The following is a 6,948-nucleotide window of genomic DNA, read 5'->3' as shown; positions in this document are numbered from 1 at the left end:
AATATAGTGTTAAAAAATCCTGGCTAGAGCAATCAGGCAAAAGAAAGAAATAAAAAGCATCCAAATTGAGAATGAAGGAGACAAATTGTCACTTTTTGCAAATAACATGATTTTCTAGATAGGAAAACTTACGATTTCACAGACAAAAAAAAAACTATTAAATATAATAAACAAATATAGTAAAGTTGCAGGATAAAAAAATCAATGTACAGTCTACAACCATGCCACCCTGAACAAGCCCAATCCTGTTTGATCTCGGAAGCTAAGCAGGATCGTGCCTGGTTAGTACTTGGATGGGAGACCACCTAGAAAGACCAGGTGCTATAGGTTTAAAAAAATAAAAAATAAAGGATTATAAGCTGACAAGGTCCTTGCAATCTGTGAGGCCAACGAAGGGTTGCCTCGCCTAAAAATTAAAATTTTTTTAAAAAATCAATGCACAAAAATTTATTGCATTCCCATACTCTAACAATAAAATTTCATAAAAGAAAATTTAAAAAACAATTTTCTTTGCAATCCCAAAACACAGAAAGAATAAAATACCTCAGGAAGAAACTTAATGAACCATACGAAGGACCTATACACTGAAAACTATAAGGCATTATTGAAAGAAATTGAAGAAGACACAAAGAAATAGAAAGATATTCTGTGTTAATGGATTGGAAGAATCAACATAGTTAAAGTGGCCACATCACCCAAAGCAATATACAGATTTAAAGCAATCCCCTTAAAAATTCCAATGGCATTTCTAAAAAATACAACAAAACCCCATCAGATTTGTAAGGAATCACAAAAGGCCTGGAAGAACAAAAGCAATCTTGAGAATAAAGAACAAGGCTGAAGGTATAACACTGCTTGACTTCAAATTATACTGCAAAGTGACAATAATCAAAACATCATGGCATTGGCAGAAAAACAGACAAATAGGTTGATGTAACAGAATTAAGAGCTCAGAAAGCCACATATATAAGCAAATATCTTTTTGCAAAATATACAATGGAGAAAGAAAGCTTCTTCAATAAATGGTGCTGGGAAAACTGGCAAAATAAATGAAATCAGATTGCTGTCATCATACACCAAAATTGACTTAAAATGAATCAAGTCCTAAATATAAGATCTGAAATAATAAGCAGCATTTAAAAAACATAGGTACTAAATTCCTGCACCTTCTGTTTAGAGAGAATTTTATGAATTTAGCTTCAAAGGCAAGGGAAGCAGAAGCAAAAATTAATGAATGGGACTATATCAAACTAAAAATCTTCCGCACAGCAAAAAAAAAAAAAAATCAACAAAATAAAGAGGCAACCAATTGAATTAGAGAAGATATTTGCAATCAATGCCTACAATAAAGGCCTAATGTCCAAAAGGTACAAAGAACCCATACAACTCAACAATAGAATAAAACAATCCAATTAAAAAATGAGCAGAGGACCTGAACAGACACTTCTCCCAAGAAGACAAACAAATGGCCAACAGACCTACGAAAAGATGCTCAACTTCATTACCTATTAAGAAATGTAAATCAAAACCAATTTGCAATTTTTGTACATTGATTTTTTTTTTAAATGAGATACACCTCATACCTGTTAGAATGGCCATCATCAAGACAAATAAAACAAGTGTTAGAGAGGTTGTGGTGGGAAACGAACCTTCATACACTGCTAGCGGGAATGTAAATTGCTACTGCCGCTATGGAAAACAGTATAGAAGTTTCTCAAAAACTTAAGAATAAAATTACCATATGACCCAGTAATCCCTCTTCTGGGTATCTATATCCAAAATTTTTTTTGAAAACATTTATTTGTAAATATATATGCACTCTAAAGTTCATTGCAGCATTATTTATGGTGGCCAAGACACAGAAACAACTGAAGTGCTTTTTGATACATAATTGGATAAAGAAGATGTGGTACATATATACAATGAAAATTACTCAGCCGTAAGAAAAGATGAAATACTCATAGACATGAACAACAGTTCAGTGTTTACCGGAGGGTAAAGGGGAAGAGAGAGGTAGATAAGGGTAAAGAGAGTAAAATATATGGTGACAGGAGATTTGTCTTTGAGTGATGAACACACAATTCAATATACAGATGATGTATTATAGAACCATACACTTGAAACCTATATAATTTTATTACTCAATGTCACCCCCAATAAGTTTAATAAAAACAAAAAATAAAAATAGAGCATCCTAACTTATAAAAAAATGTATTAGCAAATATAATTCAATACTGCATAAAAATAATTACATAAGCTCACTTGTGACTATAAGTGAGCTTTATTCCAGAGTTACAAGGCTCATGTAATATTTGAAAATCAAGCCTAACTTACCATATTAACAGGATAAAAAAAGTTAACATGATCACATAAATTGCAGATAAAAGCACTTGACAAAATCAGCATATATTCATAAAAAATAAAACACATATCAACCAAGTCACCCCAGTAAATTTAGTAATTAAAAAAAGAAATGTTCTGCCTTCTGCTGTGAAGTAGAGTAGTGGAACACAGAAAACTAGCAGAGAAGTGACATTTGGGACCCAGAAAATCCCTCACAGTTTATGTTTTAACAATACCTCTTTTATTGCTCCCACACTTGTGTCTAATGAATTGGGGCAGCTAAGGGAAACATGTTTTGGATTGATTTTAACTTAACTGAGAGATGCACAGATCCCAGAGCTGATTTTAAACATCATCAGATAAAGTGTTTTTATTCTTTATAGCAATTGCCTTGATGAAGTTATCAGAAGGAGACATCTTGTAACATTTATTTTTCAGAAAGATTTTCCTTAGGCTGATTAATATTCTTAACAAACTTACCAACTGCTTGTCTTCAAAAAATAATAAAACACATAGAAAATTAAGAATAAATGAAAACTCTCTCACCTTTACAAAGAAAATCTATAAAAAGTATATAACTTAACAGTAAAAGATTGCATACTTTCCACCTTGAACTTGGGATAAAGACAAGTATGTCCACTCTAACTGCTTTTATTCAACATAATACTGTAAGTTCTATTTATTGCAATATAAAACGAAAAAAGAAATACAAGCATATAGTTAAGAAAGAAAAAAATAACATTGTCCCCCTTTGCAGATGGCATGATTGCCTGTGTAGAAAACTTAAAAATATCCACAAGCATAAAAGTCTAGAAATAATAAGTGAATTCAGTAAGGTCACAGGTTGAACATACAAAGTTTAATCACATTTTTATATGACAACACTGAATATACAAAAATCAAATAGTAAACATGTCATCATTTACAATCACTCTTTAAAAATAAATTACTAAAAAAATAAAAATATAAAAATAAAAATAAAAAATAAAAATAAATTACTTAGGTGTAAATTTAGCAAAGTATGAATAGAACTGGTATGGTAAAGATTGTGAAATGCTGATGAAAGTAATGAATGAAGAACTAAATAAAAAGATATTTCCATTTACATGTATCAAATACACTAACATAAAAAAAGATATTAATTCTCCCCAAATTGATACAATTCCTATCAAAATGCCAGCAAGATACTTTTGTAATCACAGATAAGATCATTCTAAAATATACAGGCAAAGAAAAAGGGATAACTAAAACAATTCTGAAAAAATGTATGTAAAGTAGGAGGATCACTCTCCCTGATTTCAAGTGTTATTCATAACTAAAATGATCAGGATTTGCAGTATTGACAGAGAGATTGACATATAAATCAATGGAATAGATCAGCAAATCTAGAAATAAACCAACACCAATATGTTCAGCTGAATATTAACAAAGATTTTAAAGGAATTCATAGAAGAAAGATTATCTTTAAACAAATGATTCTGGAGCAATTAGATATTCATAGGCCAATAAAAATTAACTTTCACCTAAACCTCACAATTATACAAAAATTAATTCAACTATATCTGCAAAACTGGCATAATAGGCAGATCATCTCTTCTCAAAAGACACTGAAAAATAGCAAAAAAAAACTGTCAAAATCAACTTTATTAAAATTCAAGAATACAGTCAAAAGTTTTAGAGCAAGAAGTGAATGCCAAAATAAGAAAAAAATAAACAAGATAGGAATTGTTTATAAGGTTTTATTTGTCCTTGCCCTAACCCCGTCAACGTTTGGCAGCCATCTTAAATACAGCAGCCCATGCTCCCAATTTAGGACACTACTCCTGGGTTCTGGAGGGAACAGATCAATCTTATAATTGCATTTGTCTGTTTTAACTGGTGTGAGGCTAACTAAATGACAGACCCAAGAACTTCATTTCACCTAACTTGGAACTCACTCAGGCAGAAGAGTGGTGGGCATTCCTTAAAAACATTTTGAAGCAAACAACCTACAGTTGCCTAGAGCAGAAAATTATTGTTGTGACATGTTGCAGAGTACCAAATTCCTAGGGAAATGTTGGGGAGAGAATTCTTTGGGAAATTAGGGCACTAAAAACGGCCCTGGTGCACTAAGGCATTTAGAAAGCCATGTACCTACCCACAAAAGAACATATACTCAGAAAAGATATAAGCAATTACTAATTTTCCACCTTTGAATAATCTTTACTTTATTTGGAAATGGGAAGTCAATGTTAAAACAGAGATATAAGTGGCCTAATTAAGTATTGACTGAGTACTATTATATAGAGCATGTCTCCAAAAATAGAAGAGGGGAGTTTGTTATTAATTAATGTTATTGGATGAATTGTGTCTCTCCAAAATTTATGTTGAAGTTCTAACACCCAGTATCTCAAAATTTAACTATATTTGGAGATAGGGCCTTTAAATAAGTAACTAAATTAAAATGAGGACATTAGAGTGCACTCCAATCCAACATAACTAGTGTCCTTAGAAGGAATTAAGATATAGAGATATACAAAGAGAAAACCATGTGAAGACAAAGAGAAGATGACCATCTCCAAGACAGAAAAAAACAATTCTGGTAACACTTAATCTAATACTTCTAGCTTTTAGAATTGTGAGAATACAAATATATGTTGTTCAACACAATGGCATCTATTATGGCAACCCAGCAAACTAATATAATTCTTGGTATCAGGATTGGGGTGCTGCTAAAACAATACATAAAAAGAGGAAGAACCTTTGGTTCTGGGTAATAGGTAAAGGCTAGAAGAATTTTGAGATACGTATTAGAAAAAGCCTAGGTTTCCTTAGAGGCTATAATAGAAATATGAATGTTAGTGATTATTCTAGTGAGAGCTCAGCAAGAAAGAAGGAGAGCTGTAAAGAAAACTTCTTTCATCTTAGAAATATACAAATATTATCATAACAGAATGATGGTAGAAATATGAGTGTTAAAGGTGTTTCTGGTGAGATCTCAGACATACACAAAGAAAAAATTATTAGAAACTAGAGGGAGGGAAATCCTCATCATAAAGTGCCAAAGAATTTCATTGAATTGTGTTCTTGGGTTTTATGGAAAGTAGAACTTAATATTTAGCTGAAGATATTTTTTAAAAAAAACTTGAAGGAATGGTCTGATTTTTTTTCCTTGATGTTTATAGTAAAATGTTTGACAAGAGAAAAAAAAATGAAAACAAAAAAAAGAAATGTTACAGAAAAAGGATCCAGAACATAAAATTTGAGAATTTTTCAGCCTATTTATGTTGCAAAAAAAGAAGAAAGTGTGACCTGGAAGGAACACCAGAGGGTGGCTGGATATCCTTTACTAAAGTGGTTAAACATATAACCTGTGAATCTAATACACCATCTAAGAAAAAAACGCCAACTCATACTGAAGGGGACACAGGTGGGATTAAATGAAGGAAGGCTATCAGACTTCTATGATTCAACAGGTAGAAATGAGAAAATAAAGCTATCTTGCTGTGAACATGTGCTGTGTTCTAGAAAAGAACAGGATGACCCTGAAGGCAGTTTATAGGTCATCAGGGATGTTAATACATTCAAAGGCCCAGAAGACATAGACCCACAGGTGGGGCTGACTACTTCGTTTGAGAGGGGCAGAAGCTGTTTCCAGGTCTCATAGACTGAAGCTGCCACTCAAGAAGAAGGTGCAGAACCACCACCGATAGGCCAGAAGCAAGAGCATTCTAATAAGCACGGAGAACAGATCACAGACCCAAAGAAAATTATTCTGAAGCCTTAAAATCTAATAAAATTTGCCCTCCTAAATTTTGTTCCTCCTTGAGATTGGTGACTCCATTTCTCTTTTCCATTTCTCCCTTTTGAAATGAGAATGTCTATTCTATGCCTGTCATGTCACTAAATTTTGGAAACAGATGTCCTATCTTTTTTCACAGGTTCACAGCTGTAGAAGAATTTTACTCCAAAAGAAACCATACCTGATTCATCTCATAATACCTGATTTATGCAATATTTATATGAGATTTTGGACTTTCATTTGATGATTAAATGGATTATTATTTTGAAGCCGTTTGGATGGGCAAATGAATTTTGCATTAGAGAAGATGATGAATTTTGGGGGGGACAAAGGAAAAATGCTATGGGATGAATTGTGTCCCTCCAAAATTCATTTGTTGAAGTTCTAACCTCAGAATATAACTGAATTTGGAGATAATTCCTTTAGGAAGGTAATTAAGTTATCATGATGTTATTAAACTGAGCTTTATTCCAAGATATATGGTGTTCTTGCAAGAAGAGGAGGTTAGGACGGAAGTATATAGAGAACAGATACCATTGAAGACACAAGGAGAAAATGGTCCCCTACAGCCAAGGAGAAAGTCCTCAGAATAAACCAACCATGCCAACTTCTCAATCTTAGACTTCTAGCTTCCAGAGTCTTAAGTAATACATATTAGTTATTAAAGCCACACATTCTGGTACTTTATTTTGTTATGACAGCCTTAACTAACCAATACAACAATGTTTATTTTTATTCTTTTATATTTCATTAGCTCCTAGAATCAAGAAAATCTCTTGTCAAAAAGTAGCAAACACAACCTAAAGGAATGGAGATTTGAAACA

General features: G+C 32.5%; 1 pseudogene; it reads left to right on the top strand.

The window, feature by feature from the left end:
* Window positions 1-211: 211 nt before the first annotated feature.
* LOC120616753 (uncharacterized) lies at window positions 212-330 on the top strand (annotated as a pseudogene).
* Window positions 331-6,948: the final 6,618 nt, after the last annotated feature.

Source organism: Pteropus medius, unplaced genomic scaffold (assembly GCF_902729225.1).
Source record: "Pteropus medius unplaced genomic scaffold, Ma_sr-lr_union100, whole genome shotgun sequence".
Taxonomy (NCBI): domain Eukaryota; kingdom Metazoa; phylum Chordata; class Mammalia; order Chiroptera; family Pteropodidae; genus Pteropus; species Pteropus medius.
Note: the sequence above shows the minus strand (reverse complement) of the source record. Positions and strands in the feature narration are given on the sequence as shown.